We start from the raw sequence: 19,764 nt of genomic DNA, 5'->3' as shown, positions 1-19,764 counted from the left end.
TCCAAGCTTCTGGAAGGCACCAAGCTTTGGATATATGAAGAACTCACACCAATGCAGCTCAAAAAAGGAAGGGGCGGAATTAGAAAAGGTGACAGCAGCATGCAAGGCAGGAAACTGGAGGTCCTACATGAAGGGCTGCCATCCAAGAATGTCGCACCATCTCACCCACCCACTTTTTCAGCTATGTCCTAGGGCATGTGACCAACCCTCAGTCCTTAATGTGCTTATATTAGTTCAATAGGCAAATATATGGCCTCACACGGACGTTAATATCATTATCAAATCCACCATGATGTAACTTTTTGGTCTCATAAGTCATTATGGCCTTTTGAAGACGTTAATATAACATTTCATTTCTCTCTCTCTCTCTCTCTCTCTCTCTCTCTCTCTCTCTCATCAAGGTTCTCTTCGCTGCCTCCAACATGGACAGCTCGCCCAAAACAAGGACTAGAGGTGAGGAGAGGAAATACAGCTCGATTTGGGCGGGCACACAAAAGATCAACGACCCCCATATCAAAACATGCCTGACCACCATGAGAGAAGTACGCAAAAAGCAGGATACGGACATCGAGCACCTACAAAAGAATCTCGGGGAGAACAAGGATAGTGATGACCTTATGTGTGGGTTGTGTGCCTCCATGCAACAGGAGATGGATAGGTGGAAGGCACACATGCAGGTACACATGGCAACTCAGCTCAGCAAGATGCAGGAGGAAATGGTCCAAATAGTGGACGCAAAAACCAGCCACCATGCCTCACTAATCACGGAGCCGGAGGCCCAAGTCGCCGCCCTTAAAGTGGAAAATGAGACCTTGAGGGCACATACTGTCACTAGCCTGGACATTTCCCAGTATGAAAGGGGTCTGGTGGACTCCAGGATGACTAAATATTTGGAAAGTACAAGCTTTGGGAATGGGGGATTATCCTAGAATACAAAGGACCACACTCCTAAAATTTAGGAGAGTTGCTATTTTCGGCCCAACTCCGATGGAAATTCTGTTCGCGTCATTACATCTGGAATTGAGCAGATACCAAGAGTTGGCAAAGTGCCTATGACAGAATGTCTACCAGTTGGGATATTTTTAGAGATAAAGTTTATGGAAGGACCGATCTTTTAGATTGGGACATGTGGCAAGAAAGTGGACCAAAGTGAGACAAGTGGCCTGACACTTGTTAGAAAGTGGATCAAAGTGAGACAAGTGGCCTCACACTTGTCACTCCAGCTCTATTGTGTGGCTCTCCAGTTGTCATTGTAGCCTTCTCTTGCCATTTTAGCTCATGGGAGGCCTCTCTTCATTAAGAGAGGCTCTATTGCTGCACACTAGCCTCTACCACCGTTACAGGCTGCCCTAATGATGGCTACTCTCTTTCTCTCTCTCTCTTGAAGGCTGCCCATGAAGAATACCGAGTGTTGGGGACTGTTTTGGAGGCTTCCATCGCGAAGAAATACTGAAGGCAAGGGTATTTAATCATTTATTATGATTTCTAGCCATTGTACTTGTTGTACCAGCCTTTGTACCTACCATTGTACCGACTGTACCAACTTCTGTACTTACTGTACCAACCATTGTACCAACTATACTAGTCATTGTACATGCTGTACCAGCATTTGTACTTGTTGTACCTACTATACCAACCACCGTACCTACTATACCAGCCATTGTACCTGATGTACCAACCACTGTACCGGCTGTACCAACCATTGTACCTGGGGAGAGTAAGGCCCTCAAAGCTTGTACATGATATTATTCTCCTTGGGTAATAAAACACTCCAAGGGGGGGGTCGGCCCATTCCGGCCTCTATGCGGTGTCACACGTGCAAGCTCCATTTTCAGCATTTGTGGATGTTTTGTCCAGCTTTTATGTTTAAATGTTTTAATATGCATTGATGGTATCAACAAGTGTGTCAAAGGCCCTAGTCCCCCGAGCACCCGCCGCGAGTTTCACATACTCAATTCGAAGAAGGAGAAATGCAGCCATCCCTCAATGATGAGCTGAATACACTTAGAGAGCAAATGAAGACCCTCAAGGAACAAGAGGAGAAGAATACAAACGAGGCAACCACATGGACCGAGATGATTAAGAAGACACAGAAACAAGTGGAAGAAGCGGGCAGCTGGATTGAGGTTGCCAAGAAGCAACAGAACCCACCATCATCACCAAACATCATCAATGACACACTTGAAGAGAAGAAAAGAAGGAAGATTAGGGCATTGAATGTGAGAGTGGTGGGATGGAAGAAAAGAGCCTCGCCGAAAGAGGACACCATAGCACTATGCAGAAAGATGGAAATCTCTGATACCCATCAAAAGCTTTGAGAAAATCCACAAAGTAGCAGTATATCCGATGCCCGTGAGCTCTCCCCTCCTCAATGATCCCCCGTAGTGTAAAGATATGATCTAGTGTGGAGTGCCCTCTCCTGAAACCTGCCTGCCCCAGTGCTCTGAGTATCTGCTCCTCGGACCATCTACTAAGCTCATGCTCCAAAATCGAACCATAAATCTTGGCCAAGGTGTGACCAATCATGACAGTCTTGTAGTTGTTGGGGTCCATGGGGTCACCTTCTTTCAAGATAGGTACAATAGTATTTGATGACCAGTTGGCGGGGAAGCCCTCACATAAAGCCCTGTTAAGCATGTGAACCAGTGAAGGGGCTAGCGTGTCCCTAGCATGAGAGAAATGCTCGATGAGGAGTCCATCATGATCCTGTGCTCTCCCAATCCGCATCCTGTCAATAGCGTCTCTCACCATGCCCAAGTGAAAGAAGGAAGAGCGTGGGGGACGAGGTTCGGGTGGATGGGGGAGAGGTGGCTACTCGAGGGCATGGTAGAGAGAGGTGGCATAGGTATGCCAGGTGCCGGGTGAAGTAATCGGAGTCAGCAAGCAATGATCCTGGAAGATCCTCTAGGCCCCCTTCCAGTCCCTCCCAAGAAATAGTTGGTATAGCTCCTGCTCGAGCCTGGCTAGGTAGGCTCTCTTCTTCCTCCGTGTGACACATCAGAAGATCACTCGCGCTTGGTGGTGAGTGGTGGATCCTAGTGCCACCTCCCGATGTAGACGGGCTCGGGTATCACAACATTCCTTGTCGTACCAGCTGTTCTGTGGGGACAATCCCTCCTGGCCCTCCTGGTGATGTAGGGGTGGCTCTGGAGTGCGGGAAAGCGACTGCAGCAGACGTATGGAGGGTGGCTGCGAGTTGTGTGGTAAGCTCATTAAGTGGGATGTGGGGGTCAAGGTCAGAGAGGATGCGGTAGACGTGATCAGAATAGATGGAAGATGTCTCTCTGGTGAAGTGGTATCTCGGTCGGTGATGGGGCAAAGCAGGTGGATGGGTGGTGTATCGGCATGTGAGGGAGAAGGCCAAGTATGCATGGTTGGCTGCAACACCGATTGGGCGAGGTGAGATGGTAAACTCCAGAATGAGTGGGATACAAGAGAGGGATCCCAGTAGATAGTCCACTGTATTGGCTCCATGTCTGAAGGGGTAGGAGGTGAAGGAGTTGGATCCAGGCCATCTAGCTAGGCCATTATAAATGGCTAGCCTATGAGCCCCGCGAGGGCTAAGAGATACTCTCCATAGTCTGTGCGGGCTGCTGTATCCTGCACCCATCGTGTCAATCTCATGGTACATGGGATCATCTGTCTCAAAGAAGGGTATCTGTGCACATGTCACATGCACTCTGCACTGTAGTGCATGGTGACAAGCTGACTCATCATCATCAATGCAACATTGTATATTATTAGTATCTTTTTAGGATGATAATTGTCATACGCCATGACCCCATTGTAATCCTAAGTCCAGGATAAGTCAAGCACGAGCTACGTAGGTCATTCCTCAACCATAGCGAGTCAATCAGTCAGTCAAGTCCCTTAACCCACTTGAAGAGATTCATTCATGCATGTAGAGTCAGTAGAAACCTTAGGGTTTGCATTGGAAAGCACTCTGCATATTGCATATCATTCATCCATTGCATATAAATCATTGTAGAAGCCTTGAAATAGCATCTGGTATCCTTAGGATATTTATTAGTATTTATCTAGCATTTTTTCCATAATTTCCAGCATTTAATACCATTTATCCATCATATGCAAGTCATGTAGCATTTAGTGTTCAGTCGACCAGCATTAAGTGCCAACCGACCAGCCCTCATATTAGTATAAATAGGCTTGCTTTGCACCATTCATTCATATCATCTCAGCAATCAGCATCAAGCGCTTCAATATTCAGCCCATAGATCACATCAAGAGCATCAATGCATGAGCATCCAGCCCTCCATTAGCAAAACGCAGAAGTCTACAACTTTCAGCCATCAGTAAACCTTGCGTTTTCTGCATACAACCAGTTTTCAGCATTCATCTCTTCATCGTTTTGCTACAGCCATCCGGTGAAGGTAACCCGCATGCATTCATACATATAGCCTCTCTCTCTCTCTCTCTCTCTCAAATCTCTTCAAGTTTGAAGTCTTAAAGTGGATTGCTAAACTCGCGAAACTCAGGATACAGAAGACGGTGTGAGCATGTGTGTGACAAGATCCTCAATTACGAATACTTCCGCTGCATGTTACATTGGTATCATATTCAGCTTGTCCACACACACCGTATGATGTATCCTAGCGTCAGGGCATCCTTGGATGGTCAAATTGTGTTCCGGCACGACCACCGACTTCAGCATCATGTCTAGAGAGGAGAGTACTCATCAGCCGGAAGATGTCTCCCCCGAAGGAGATCTTGCTCTTCCGACTACAACAGACACCATAGCTCTACTCAGAGCTCAAAACCAGCTTCTCATGGAGCGCCTCCAACTCTTGGAGGCAACAGCAACACGTCCTCCTCCGCCTCCAGCAACCCCCGACTACATCTCCCTCTTCTTTTAGATGGAACAACAAAGAAGAGAAGACGAGGCAAGATGGAGAGAAAAAGTAGAAGCTGAAGCGAGAAAGCAGCAAGAAAAAGCAAAAGCTAAAGCAAGAAAAAGCAGATGCAACACCCATCCTATTTGTCCAAAAGAAGGACAAGTCTGCACGCCTTTGTGTAGACTACAGGGCATGGAATAAAGTCACCATTAAGAATAAGTTTCCTATACCAAGGATTGAGTACATTTTGGAGCGTTTAGACGGTGCAAAATTTTTCACTAAGATCGACCTCAAGAGTGGTTACAATCATGTCCGCATTTTCGAAGCTGACATTCCAAAAACAGCTTTTTGGACAGAGCGTGGTCACTACGAGTTCGTAGTCATGCATTTTGGGCTTACAAATGCACCAACAACCTTCAATAAAATGATATCCAGGATTTTCGCAGTCCTCATTGGTAAGCGTATCTTCATCTTTCTTGATGACATACTTGTATTCTCAGCCACTACTGCGGAGTAGCATGAGAAAGATGTGGAGAAAGTCTTGCAACTTTTGCGAGATAATGGGCTCTACATAAACGCCAAAAAGTCTATCTTCGACGTTAAAGAGGTTCAATACTTGGGCTATATCATCGGTTCTGATGGGATTCGATTGGACCCCTCAAAGGTTCAGGAGATCTTAGATTGGGACGTCCCTCAGACCGCCGCCCAAGAGATCCGTTCTTTCGTAGGTCTTTGTCAAGCCTACAGCACCCATGTTCACTAGTTTTCCAACCTTGCAGCACCTCTCACCGACTTGCTCAAGGGGGTGAAGACTCGTAAACAAAAAGTCTCAGCAGTCACAGGCAAGGCGCTTGATGCATTCCGTGCACTCCAGAAAGCTGCCTCACAAGCACCTATTTTGAAATTAGCATCTTGGGATGAACCTTTTGAGGTCATTACCGATGCCAGCAATGTAGCCATAGATGCAGTTCTCCAGCAGGACAATAGACCCGTGGCCTACTACAGTAGAAAGTTGGATGTCGCCGAAAAGAATTATTCGGTTTATGACAAAGAGCTTTTGGGTGTAATCACAGCGCTCAAACATTGGAAGCCTTTCCTTTATGGACAAGTCAGAACAGTCAGAACAGACCACCAAGCACTTAAGCGGCTTCAAACCATGCCAAGTGCCCAGTGGAGTGATCAACAAGCCAGGTGGAGTCAACTCTTCCAACAGTTTGAAGGAATGATTGAGTACATCCCTGGTAAGCATAACCCAGTTGCAGATGCTCTTAGTCGAAAGGCCAGCATCCAGACAGTGCAGGAGTCTTACCATTCTCGAAATCACCGAAAAGGACTTAGATAGCATGAAAGACCAGTATGTCGACTCCCTTAAGTTTGGTACTCAGTACAATTTGGCCCTCACTTCTAAGCCTGGTCATTATTCAGTACAGAGAACGGTTGGTTGTTCTTCAACAATCGTCTCTGTGTTTTTCGGGAGAAGCGATCAGCTCTTCTCCATGATGCCCATCATAGTTGTTACGAGGCGCGCCTCTAACAGTTCGAGGCGTACGACTGCCTGATCGAGGCGTCCACAAAATATATATATATATATATATATATATATATATATATATATATATATATATATATATATATATATATATTGCTGGTGTGAGTCTTTAGACAGGGGCTTTAAGGGCCCAAGGCAGCCCCTCTCACACACACTATCTCTCCCTCATTCTCTCCCTCCCTCCCTTAAGCCTTTCTCAAGACCCAAAGTTCAAAGTTCAAAGTTCAAACTTCAAACACACTAGGATGATGATGTTTTTTATACCCACGTTTGGAGCTCTCTCTATACTCTCCTGGTTCATTTCATTTTACTTTGTACCCTTGAATCTTGATGATGTATCCAAATGATGAGGATGGACTATTTTGGTCTCATAGGTCATTTTGGCCTTTTGCTGACGTTTAATACAACTTTCTTTCTTTCACACACACACTCTCTCTCCCTCTCTCATACACACCCTCCCTCAAGGCTCATACATACACACTCTAGTCTCTCTCTCTCTCTCTCTCTCTCTCTTACACGCGAGGAGTGAAGGCAAGAAGGCCTTCTATCGAGATGGTCAGGTTATCATTGATGGCCGGCCCATGGATTAGCGGTTTGGGGCCTATGGGACACAGACCAGGCCACTGACAGAGATACACATAGCAGTATGGAACTGTAATGGTTCACTATGGGTGCAGCCTGGACGACTGGAGCATGTTATGGTGGGGAGAGACATCATACTTCTGACAGAGACACATCAGAGCCCAGAGAGAGGGCTACCTCGAGTAGAGGGATTCCAATGGGAGTCAGCATACAGGAGGACCACACGCCAGGGTACCTCGAGAGGGTCGGGGGGAGTAGCAGTCCTATTCAGACGGGAGCTACAGGGGAGACTAAGAGTGGTAGCATAGGATCCAGAGGCCAGATACATGTGGATCAGCTTACAGCTCTCACAGGACAGGGTTATATACATAGCTCTATGTTACTTTTCTCCATCAGGATCCTCCTATGTCATTACAGAGGACATGCCACAGGAGGAGGAGACAGGAGCCTCGCCATACAGTTGTCTGTCAGAGGAGATTATGCATTATTCTACAGTAGGGGAAGTATTTCTTACGGGCGACTTCAATGCCCACACACAGAGCAGACAGTATGAGGTGTATGACTATGATGACATGGAGATCCTCCACCCTGTGGATCCAGAGGAGATAGGGGCTAGTCGGGCATCAGAGGACACTGGACCAGACAGAGGACATTATGGGGACCACTTACTAGAGTTGGGAGCCAGGCATCATCTCGTTATTTATAACGGGATGCTACAGTGGCCGGGATCAGGAGGGCTGACATGCTTCCCACATGGGGGTCATACACGGACCGGAGGCACGGTGGTAGACTACATTATGGGGTCTTTGGAGGCATCACAGCTTGTCACCTCATTCTCCATTCCACCTCGTCCTATTGGGGCAGATCATACATACTTGGCATTTTCACTAGCCGGATCACCAGTATCACCAGCCCCCCACATACCGACGCCACACACTACCATCTACTTCACACATGACATGGCAGACATATACACTGGCAGAGTAGAGGATGGGCTCCTACTCATGGATCCCCTGGCATCTATGGATACCATTACAGCCCAGCTGGCATCACTCCTACACACGGCTGCATTACAGAGCTTCCCACATCATGTACACTCAGGAGAGCCTGCGAGACCTGGGACTATGCCCCAGAACAGATGGTCTGATGACGAGTGCAGAGCCCTATACTCACGGCTCCGCATACAGAGAGCCTTGGGAGCCATCACAGAGCAGGAGTCCAGGAGAGAGATGAGGAGACTTACTCGCCGCAAAAGGCGGGCCTTCGCAGAGATGCAGGAGCTAGAGATCTTTCATTTCTTCATGAGTAGAGATAGCCCTGTCTCATGGCGGCACTTCAGAGAGCCCCGAACCCCGACACCTATTGCAGACCCACAGACATGGCGCACATATGCAGAGGGTCTATACCATGCCCCACAGCAGCCACCTATACCTCAGCCACAGGAGCCTCGACCTACCACAGCTAGCTTCTTTACCCACTCGATGGTACAGGAAGCTATCCGCCGCCTACAGCATGGACGGGCCGCCGACCATATGGGCCTGCAGGGTGAGCATCTCATATATGCAGTAGATTCTTTAGCTCCTTTTCTTGCACACCTGTTTAACAGGGCACTAGCAGAGGGTTTGCCTACGGAGTGAACAATGCACACCATTGTGCTGATTCACAAAACAGGGGATATGCTCGATCCGAGCAACTACAGGACGGTTATGGTTGGCCACGTGCTGGCCAAACTCTATGGTGGAGTGCTGGAGCAAGAGCTTAGCTTATATGCTGAGCGAGCAGGTTTACGCTCATCAGGGCAGGCAGGCTTCAGGAGAGCTTTCTCTACCACTGACCATGTATTCACTTTGAGATGTATGATTGATCAGGCCAGAGTGAGGAAGAGAAAGCTCTATTGCTGCTTTGTGGATTTCCGCAAGGCATTTGACACAGTACCACGAGAGAGGCTCTTTCAGCGCCTGCAATCTCTTGGCATACCAGCAGATATGACATGGGGCATCTATGCATTATATGAGCAGGTTTTTGGGCGAGTTAGATGTCCAGGAGGTATGTCCGAGACTATTGCTAGCACCATTGGTGTGAAGCAAGGATGCCCACTTTCCCCCACGCTATTTGGGTTATACATTGATGAGGCTGCTGACTTCACTACACGGGAAGGCGGAGATGGAGTTGATTTAGCAGGTACCTCAGTACATATTATGCTCTATGCTGATGATATTGTATTGGTGTCTGAGTCTCCAGGTAGTCTACAGCAGCATCTACATGCACTCGATGATTTCTGCACACAGAGGGGTCTTACTGTGAACCTTGGGAAAACCAAGGTTATGGTCTTTCATACATCGAGACAGGGCAGGAGTCAGCTGACATTCACTCTCGCAGGATGCCAGGTGGAGGTGGTGACATCATACGTGTACCTAGGGGTTACCTTCTCTGCAGCAGCCACATGCTTCACCATGGGTTCAGCAGCCAGAGCTAGATTGACACGGGGATATGCAGCATTGGCTATGCTAGAGAGACAGTGCCACCAGGCCCATTTTCAGGAGCCCTGGACGAAGGGGTGGCTATTTGATACATTAGTCACACCGGCATTGATGTATGGAGTAGCAGTATGGGCGCCAGGCCTTGCTACCCATTGGTGGACACAGATAGAGAGACCACAGGCCCTCATGATGGCACGCATGATACGCAGCAAACCGTCAGTACCTCATGACATTATCCGAGCAGAGTTTGCTGCGCCTCCTATGATGGTGGAGGCCATATTTCAGACTATATGCCTGCTAGACAGATTCAGAGAGATGCCACAGGACAGATTATCATACAGAGCTTTTGAGGCATCTAGACAGTTGGCTGAGGCAGGAGACAGAGGATCATGGTATGCAGAGGTCACACATTGGTTCTCACAGCATGGCCTACACATGGATCATCTGCCACCATTCCAGTATGACAGGGATGCACCACATATCCGTCTCTCTTAGTGAGAGGAACAGAGTATTCAGACAGGATCTATGGTAGCTCTATACACGAGAGACATGGATATCGCCTACACAGCCTCTTCCACCGAAGATGCTATACTACAGAGATCACTTCATGAGTATCACTGATGATGGATTTATAGAGAGGCCTAGATACATGGAGGGCTTTTTACCACACGGCTCCCGAGTGGCTATTGGTCAGCTCAGAGTTTCATCACACCGATTGGAGATTGAGACTGGCAGAGCAGCACGGATCCCCCGAGAGGAGAGGGTATGCAGATTGTGCAGAGAGGAGGTGGAGAGTGAGGAGCATTATGTATGCAGATGCAGAGCATATACAGCCATCAGAGAGAGATATCCCATTTTATTCAGAGAGCCACATTCCCTACGCCAGATCTTTGAGGCAACAGAAAAGCGCATACTGGGGAGATACATTCTAGACATACAGCGCCACAGAGAGACATTATTACAGGCTCAGACAGCTCCAGAGGGGGGGCGACAGACATAGATTACTACATTTTTTCAGAGATCCATCCCACTCCCAGCCCCTACACGGCAAGGAATTACTCTCCAGAGAGCAGAGACACTTAGAGCCCGCAGGAGACAGAGGACACCTGGCTTTTGGACACCACGCCTATACCAGAGAGAGATGACAGAGATCAGAGCTCAGTTTCACAGAGAGGGTGCGAAGCGACTGGCTCGCTTCAGAGCACACCCAGGCATGTTCTTCAGGGAGCTGTGGACACCCCCTTCACTGATGTATACCATTTTATACCCCCAGTATGGTAAAGGATGGAGCTAGCTAGGTTGCATATCATGATTGTATACTCCATGCATATAGCTTTGCATTCTCCTAGTAGTAGAGCTCCGTCCCCTGCACACCCAGATTCAGCTTTTTTATTCAGTACTTTTTCATTTTGTTGGGATGACAGAGGATACCCCATACAGGTACCCCGATTCGTCTCATAGGCCGAGTTCGGTCTTTTGGAAGACGTTAATAAAATCTTTCTTTCTTTCTTTCTTTCTCTTGTCCTACACAGTTGCTAGCACCATTGGTGTGAAGCAGGGGTGCCCGCTCTCCCCCACGCTCTTTGGGCTCTATATTGATGAGGTGGTCGATTACATCACACAGGGAGGAGGCTCTGGGGTTGAGCTATCAGGTATTACTGTCCATGTTATGCTTTATGCTGATGACATCGTCTTGGTATCCGACACGCAGGTTGGGCTTCATAGACACCTTGTGGCTCTTGATGACTTCTGCGCACAGCAGGGTCTCACGGTGAACCTTGGGAAAACCAAGGTTATGATCTTCCACACCTCACACGCAGTCAGGAGCCACACTACTCTCACATTAGCAGGAGGGCGGGTCGAGGTGGTGAGCTCTTATGTTTACCTTGGCATCACATTTACTAGCTCAGCTGGACGTTTCTCCGTGGCTCAGGCAGTCCGAGACAGAGTGACCCAGGGGTATGCAGCTCTTGCTGGCCTTGAGCGTCAGTGTCATCAGGCACATTTTCAGGAACCCCGCACGAAGGAGTGGCTCTTTGATACATTAGTGACACCAGCCTTGATGTATGCAGCACAGCGGTTTGGGCACCAGGGCTTGCAGCCTCCACATGGGTACAGCTAGAGAGACCACAGATCTTGATGCTCTCGAGGATGATACGCAGCAAACCATCCGTCCCGCACGACCTTGTTCGAGCTGAGTTTGCTGCACCACCTATGGCAGTGGAGGCATTGTTCCAGACGATCTCCTTTATATACAGGATGAGGGAGATGCCCACGGAAAGATTATCCCGCTAAGCTTTTGAGGCATCCAGACAGCTGGCCGAGGCTGGACACACTGGATCTTGTTATGCACAGATGCTACAGTGGTTCTCACATCATGGGATAGACATTGAGCGGTTGCCACCTTTTCAGTATGATCAGTCTGCTCCACGGGGTTACCTCTCTCTCAATGAGAGGAACACAGTGATGAGACAGGACATATGGCAGCACTACATACAGGAGACATGGACAGCACCAGAGAGCCCACTACCACCGAAGATGCTGTATTACAAAGACCACTTTATGAGCATCTCAGGGGATGGGTTTATACATCGACCGCGGTACATGGATGTATACATCCCACAGCTCTCGCGTTGCTATTGGACAGCTACGAGTCTCATCACATCAGCTAGAGATAGAGGCTAGGAGAGCGGCACGGGTTCCCAGAGCTGAGCGGATATGCAGATTGTGCCGCGAGGAGGTGGAGACTGAGGATCACTTTGTATGTAGATGTAGAGCCCACCAGGGGGTCAGAGAAAGATATGCAGGATTGTTTGAGGAGCACTCTTCACTACATCAGTTGATGGAGGCCTCGGACCAGCGACAGCTTGGCAGACTACTACTAGAGCTTCATAGTTCTCGAGAGAGACTCCTCCAGACACCCGCTCCCGCTAGGGGTGGGAGACAGTCCCAGCTCACAGATTTCTTCCAGAGAGCTATGCCAGTGCCAGCTGATGTACCACGTGGGGTGACCGCACAAAGAGCAGAGGAATTGAGAGCCAGGAGGAGACCTAGACAGACTGGACATAGAGCACCCCGACTGAACACAGTTGTATTATTTCTTTTTGTCTCATAGGCCGACTTTGGCCTCTCGTAGACGTTAATATATCTTTCTTTCACTCTCTCTCTCTCTCGACTTTCACTATATATATTATATCTATCTATCAATATATGTTTTATATATATATATAAACAGACGCTTCTAACGTCTCTAAAAAATACGAGTCTTTCGAGGCGCGTACCATACCCGCCTCGTACCAAATGCCTCTGACGCCTCTAACAACCTTGATCCCCATGACTCCTTAGTTGGAGGACATAGAGGTATCAACAATATACTTGAGAAATTAGAACGATCCTTTTATTGGCCAAAAATGAGACGTGATGTATATTCACATGTTCAAGCCTATAAGATTTGTCAAAAAGTTAAGATTCCACATACAAAGAAGGTTGGGTTACTTCAACCTTTGCATATTCCCGACGGACATTTTATCGACATATCTATGGACTTTGTAGGGCCTCTACCAGCATCCACCGGATCCCGTAACACTCAGTGTTTTACCATTGTGGATCGCTTCAGTAAGTTCTGCATGCTTATTGCATGCAAGCATACGGCCACAGCTGAAGACGTAGCCCGTCTTTTTCTCAAACATTGGTACCCAATTTGTGGTTTGTCTAGCACCATTACATCAGACAAAGATTCCAAGTTTACCTCGCATTTTTGGAGGACATTATTCCAAAACTTTGGAACTAAGCTACAGTTGTCTAGTGCATTTCATCCACAAACAGACAGCCAGACAGAAATTTATAACCAGTTGACCTTTGATGTTCTCAAGTCATATTGTCATGACCAACAGTCCAAATGGGAACATTATCTTCCATTGGTCCAAGCCATCTTAAATGATACTCATTCATCCAGTATCGGACGGACTCTACATGAAGCAGCCTTTGGTCGCCATTTCTCTTCTCTTTTGACGAGATTGGTGTCTCCATCTCTTGAGGCTAATAAAACGACGAAAGCATTTTCCGAAATCATTGAGTCAATCAAGGACCGCTTAACCAAAGCACAGGAAGCTTAGCAGACAGGCAAATAAGCCTAGACGAGATGTCCACTTCAAGGAAAGAGATTAGGTCTTTCTCCACTGTGTGGGAGAAGATTAGGGTTAGAGATTCATGTGGGAGACATACACAGAGAGAACAAGGGAGAGAGAGAGAGAGAGAGAGAGTTGTGGGGATAAGTCAACTCATGATGATATGAGTGTGTGACTCCCCTATCACACATGTATATTGCACTAGTACACATAGTGCACTTAGTACATTAAAAGTACTAAGTGTACTATGTACTATAACTTATGGGCTTGTACACACTATAAGGGTGGGCATAACGCCTTTACCCCAACAACCTCCCACTTAAAGACAAAGTGCCCTTAAATGAAGGAAAAGAAAAAAAATCAGCATGTACATGATAATATACAAGGCCATATCAAGGCTGAAACTGGCCTCATCCAACCCATCAAGTGTCTGCAATGAGCAAACCGCTCCGGAGGCAAACTCTTTGTCAACAGATCAGCCGGGTTGTCATCCGTATGAATCTTAACAAGCTGAGTTTGCTTGTTCTCTATCACCTCTCTGATGAAGTGATACTTCACATCCACATGCTTCGTCTTTGCATGAAAGACAGGGTTCTTTGCCAACTGGATGGCACTCTGACTATCACAATGCAACAATGGAATATCCCCTGTATAGCCCAAATCAACCACTAACCGAGATAGCCATAATACCTCCTTGCAAGCCTCTGTGGCTGCAATATACTCGGCCTCTGTAGTAGATAAGGCAGTGCACTTCTGCATCCTGGATATCCATGACACAGCACCTCCTGTGAATGTAAACACATAACCGGTAGTAGACTTCCGGTTATCTGGATGACCGGCATAATCCGAATCCGTGTAACCATGCACTAATGCATCCTGTTTGCCAAAGCAAATGCACATATCCTGTGTGCCCTTCAGGTATCTCATGACACCTTTCACTGCTTCCCAATGCTTCTTGCCAGGGTTGGCCATGTATCTAGAAACCACTCCCACTGCAAATGCAATGTCCGGCCTAGTAGCAACCATGGCATACATGAGACTGCCACAAGCTGAAGCATACGGAACCTTGGCCATATCAGCCCTGTCTCTATCCGACTGTGGGCTGTCCATAGCACTGAGTTTCACATATGGAGGCAAAGGAGTACTAGTCTTCTTCCCCCCGTCCATATTGAACCTCTGCAAGACTTTGCCAATGTATTCCTTCTGAGACAAATACAACACATGCTGATTTCTGTCCCGAAGTATCCGCATACCCAAGATGTGATTTGCATCACCCAAATCCTTCATATCAAAGGTTTCATGCAGCCTCTGCTTCAAGGTATCCATCTCCTTACGAGATTTCCCGGCAATCAACATATCATCAACATACAAGATGAGGATCAATAGACTACCATCCAAAGCTTTCTTGGTGTACAAGCAGTGATCTATGTCACTTCTCCTGAATTTCTGGGATTTCATGAATGTATCAAATTTATGATACCATTCCCTTGGTGCCTGTTTGAGCCCATAAAGACTCTTTTTCAGCTTGCATACAAGCTTCTCCTTTCCACTCACTGCATAACCCTCTGGCTGCTGCATATATGTCTCCTCATGGAGATCACCGTGAAGAAAAGCAGTCTTCACATCCATCTGAATCAAGTCCAGATCATCATGCGCAACCAAAGCTAACACAGCTCTAAGTGTGGTCATTTTGACCACTGGAGAGAAGATCTCCTCAAAGTCCACACCATATTCCTGCTTGAAGCCCTTAGCCACTAACCTGGCTTTGTATCTTGGCTTTGCATCTGGTGCAACTTTGAGCCTGTAAACCCACTTGCATGGCAAAACCTTCTTGCTTGCAGGCAAATGCACCAACTTCCAAGTTCCATTTTTGTGCAGAGAATCCATCTCTGACTTCATGGCACGCTCCCATAGAGCTTTGTCTGCCCTCTGTAAAGCCTCCTTGTAACATGAGGGCTCCCCACAGTCAGTAAGCATCAAGTAGTCAACCCCTAGAACAAACCTGTCAGGGGCTCTGGAGGGTCTAGTGGACCTCCGTACCCAATGACCATCATTTGCAGGTTGCTGTCCAGCCTGCATATCACCCATTGGTGGCTCCTGTTCCATGCCATAAGGCTGAAAAATCATGCTCGGTATCTCCTCTAACTGTGGTATATCCATAGGGATATCTTCTGCCATCTCTGGCCGTCCATTTGGTTTTCAGCACCATTTAAGGGCTGGTTTTCCTGCTGTAATGGCTGATTTACAGCCCTTTGTTGTTGTCCATGATGTCCATCATCATCAAAGATGACTCTGCTAGGCTCCTGTTGCCTTGCAGGCTCCTTATACATGCATGTTTCATCAAAAATGACATCATTGCTGCGTATGATCTTTCTATTCACGGGATCCCAAAGTCTATACCCCATTTCACCTCTGTCACCATATCCTAGGAATATGCATTTGTGAGACTTAGGATCAAGTTTGGTGCGCATTTCCCTGCGTATGTGCACATACGCAACGCAACCACACTCTCAAGTGCTTGTATGACGGAGGCTTCCTTGTCCATACTTCTTCTGGCACTTTCCCACCAAGCCTCGTGTTAGGTGACCTGTTTATAAGGTGAACGGCTGTTATAACAGCTTCAGCCCAAAAACCATGAGGTAACGCAGAATGTGACAACATAGAACGGACCTTCTCCTGAATGGTCCTGTTCATCCTCTCTGCTGTCCCGTTTTGTGGAGGATCATAAGGAGTAGAGAGCTCCCTCTTGATGCCTTTAGCATCACAAAAGTCCTGAAACTGTTTGGACATATACTCTCCACCATTGTCGGAACGCAAAGCCTTCAGTGTTTTGCCAGTTTGATTCTCAACATGAGCAACAAACTTCTGAAACACTGAGAATGTATCACTCTTCAAACGAAGAGGATAGACCCACACCTTGCGTGTGGCATCGTCAATAAAAGACACAAAATATTTTGCCCCTCCCAAAGAAAGCTGAGGCATCTCATATACATCTGTATGCACAAGCTCTAACTGAGCATCTTTCTGTCCAAGAGCTTTCTTGTGGGGGCACTGTAGTTGCCTACCATATATACAATGCTCACAAAACTGAAAACTTGAAAACTTTAGAGAAGGCAAGTAACCCAAACGAGACAATTGCTCCATTCCTTTGACACTCATGTGTCCCAACCGGCTATGCCACATAGAGATTTCCGGCAGCTCGGTTGCATTTACATTAGCATGGTGACAAACACCTGCATGCATAAAGTAAAGAGTGTCCACCTTAGAGCCTCTGGCAACAACCAGTGAGCCCTTGCTAATTTTCCACTTTCCACGACCAAATGTGGTAACATAATCAGCATCATCAAGCTGTCCAGTAGAAAGTAGATTCTTCTTGATCTCAGGCACATGCATGCCTGACATCATGGAGCATAAGCTGTGAGCCATCTGAAAACACAAGCCTCACATCACCTCTGCCAAGAATCTTGCATGCATGGTTATCACCCAAATAAACCACTCCTTCATTGCCAACAGTATACCTGACAAACAAGTCTCTGCAACCTGTGACATGAAAGGAGGCACCTGAATCAATGATCCATGAGTGCATACCATGATCACCTGTAAGAAGTGAATGGGCATCAAGTGAAGACGTAAATAGGACCTCATCCTCACTGCCACCTGCATGTGACACATTGATTTCTTCAATCTTGACTCCACTTTTGCCCTTTGGCTTTACATCTTTGGCTTCATCTTTCTCTTTGTCTTTGCCTTTTCCCTTTTCCTTTTGATCATTTTTCCATTTGTAGCATTGCTTTTTAATGTGTCCCTTCTTGCCACAATAATGGCATTCCAAATCCTTTTTGGAGCGAGACTTGCTCCTTCCCCTTTCTTGGCTTTTTCCCCTTTGCTGGGATCTCCCACGTGCATTCATTGCATTGGACTTTCCAACAGAGTTGTTTTTCCTGTTCATCTCTTCTTGAAGAAGAGCACCCTCAACATCTGCATATGACAGCATAGCATGCGAATTGCTAGTGGCTGTCCTGAATGTGTCCCAACTCTCTGGCAAAGTGCATAACAGAAAAGTGGCTTTGAACTCATCGTCCATTGCCAACTTTTGATTAATGACCTGGCTGACAATACCATTAAACTCATTTAGATGGGCTGTCATAGACGCCCCTTCCTTCATCTGAAGACCTATGAGTTTCTTCAACCAATACACTTTGCTTGAGGCACTTTGTTGGGCATACAAGTCCTGCAATCTCTGCCACATTCCCCAAGCTGTCTTCTCTTCACGAATGCTGAAAAGTAATGAGTCTGACACAGACAACATAATAGTAGATCTTGCCAGCTCATCCATATCTTCCCACTCTTCAGCAGTAAGAGAAGCGGGCATTACACCCCTTTCTTTGATAGGCTTGTGCTGCTTTTTCTGGAGCAACACATTGTAGCACTGGGTTTGCCAAATATCATAATTATGCGAGCCTTCAAGCTTCTTGATATGAAGCAATGAAGAGCTCTCACCTGTGGTTGCCATAGCAAAATGCAACCTGTCAATGCCTGACTCCCTGCAAAATGTGCAAACACTGCACCAAAAGCACACAAAGTGCTCACAGTTGTTCTCCCAAGCTTTATCTCCCACTGCGGAAGCACAAATGCAACTTTTCTCCCACTTTATGTGATGAAATCACCAAAATCTGGTTGCTGCAGATTTTGGACAGCACCTTAAATGTGCTCTGTTGCCCTTCCAAAGTACTGTACAACAGTACCAATTGCTCATAAATGATGTACCAAAACTGTACCGGCAAATACAGCAGCTGAAATTGAACCTTTTGCTCACTCAAATCAATGTACAGCCATGCCAAAACTTGCACAAAGCTGTGCCAAATCTGTACCAGCAGGTACAATAGCAATAAATGCTCTTATGGCTGTCCAAATGAGTGAAAATCAGACTTTTACAGTCCCGAACACTGCATAAAACAGTCCCGAACAGAAATTGGGCAAAAGCCCCTTGACTGCAAGCTGATTTTTGACGATTCAAGGCATAAATGTCTTGCCTGCTGCTTTGCCAAGCTCAACAAGCATACGAACTTGAAAAGCCCCTTGATTTAAGATCAATTTCTGATCATACATGGTACATTGACGCACATGAAGGCATCCAGAGTGTTCACGATGCTTCCCCCTGGCCACATATACATCCAGTGCATAAAAGCCCCTTGATTTACAGGCACATTGAGTGCTTGTAAGGCATCAACACATTATCCACAGCATCAAATGCGATTGCCTGCATGCAAATCAATCCAATCGGCACAAAAGCCCCTTGATTTGCACTGCAATTTGCTGCAATTTTGCCCAAATGTGCGATTTCTCACATCATACAGCATGTATGAGTGCTTAATTGCACAATTACATCAAAAGCCCCAAATTTCGATATCCAATTTCCTGCAAATTGATCCTGATTGTGACCAATTTCCTGCAAATTGATCCTGATTGTGACCAATGTCACCCAATTTTGCCAATTTTGCTCAAAATTGAGCAATTCGGCACTTGTACCTGCTCAATTGATGATTGTACCTGCTCAATTGCAAATCCCAAGAAAAATTGAAGCAAAATACCTTGTAATTTCTGAATTTTGTTGTAGGAAAGGGGGGGTGTGCTGAATTTGGTGCTGCTCTGCAGAAATCTGATGCTGTTGGAGGGCTCTTCAGGCAACTGCAGTATTGGGAGCCAGCACGCTCACTCTGATAACCTCAGATGCCCACTTCCACGTATCCTTCACAATACGGCGCTCTCCACTGCTCTTGAGCTCGCCTCTTCACCTCAGCTCGGCGCTGCTCCCAGCGGAGAAGGCATCGTTTGCATGAAGCTCCTACGCGAGACTGACGTTGGGGCGAAATCCATTCTTGTCCTTAACGACGCCACTGCACTTTGAGTGACGTGGACACGTCGCCTGTTGTATTGGCGCCTAGCGCCAGTAGCCAGTTGTTGACGACTTCGTCTAGTAGCCTTCGCCTGATGGTTCACTCGCAACACTCCAACGCCTAATGGTTGCCACCGCCTTCGCCTGCGTAGTGGCCGTCTCACGCCCAGCGCTACACACTTTTTTGGACCAACGCCTCAACGCCTGCTGTGCGCTGGAACTCCACGCTCACACAGCCTTACGCTTCTTTGTTACACTTTAAGGCCACCAGCGCCTT

The 19,764-nt window shown here is 47.0% G+C and overlaps 1 protein-coding gene across 1 annotated transcript in view; it reads right to left on the bottom strand.

The window, feature by feature from the left end:
* The window catches only part of GC2 (golgin Putative 2), a 104,465-nt gene that overhangs the window by 1,325 nt on the left and 83,376 nt on the right, over positions 1-19,764 (bottom strand). The gene's annotated exons all lie outside the window — the stretch shown is intronic.

This window comes from Cibotium barometz, chromosome 29, assembly GCF_041138505.1.
Source record: "Cibotium barometz isolate CiBa-2024 chromosome 29, ASM4113850v1, whole genome shotgun sequence".
In the NCBI taxonomy this organism is placed as follows: Eukaryota; Viridiplantae; Streptophyta; class Polypodiopsida; order Cyatheales; family Cibotiaceae; genus Cibotium; species Cibotium barometz.
Note: the sequence above shows the minus strand (reverse complement) of the source record. Positions and strands in the feature narration are given on the sequence as shown.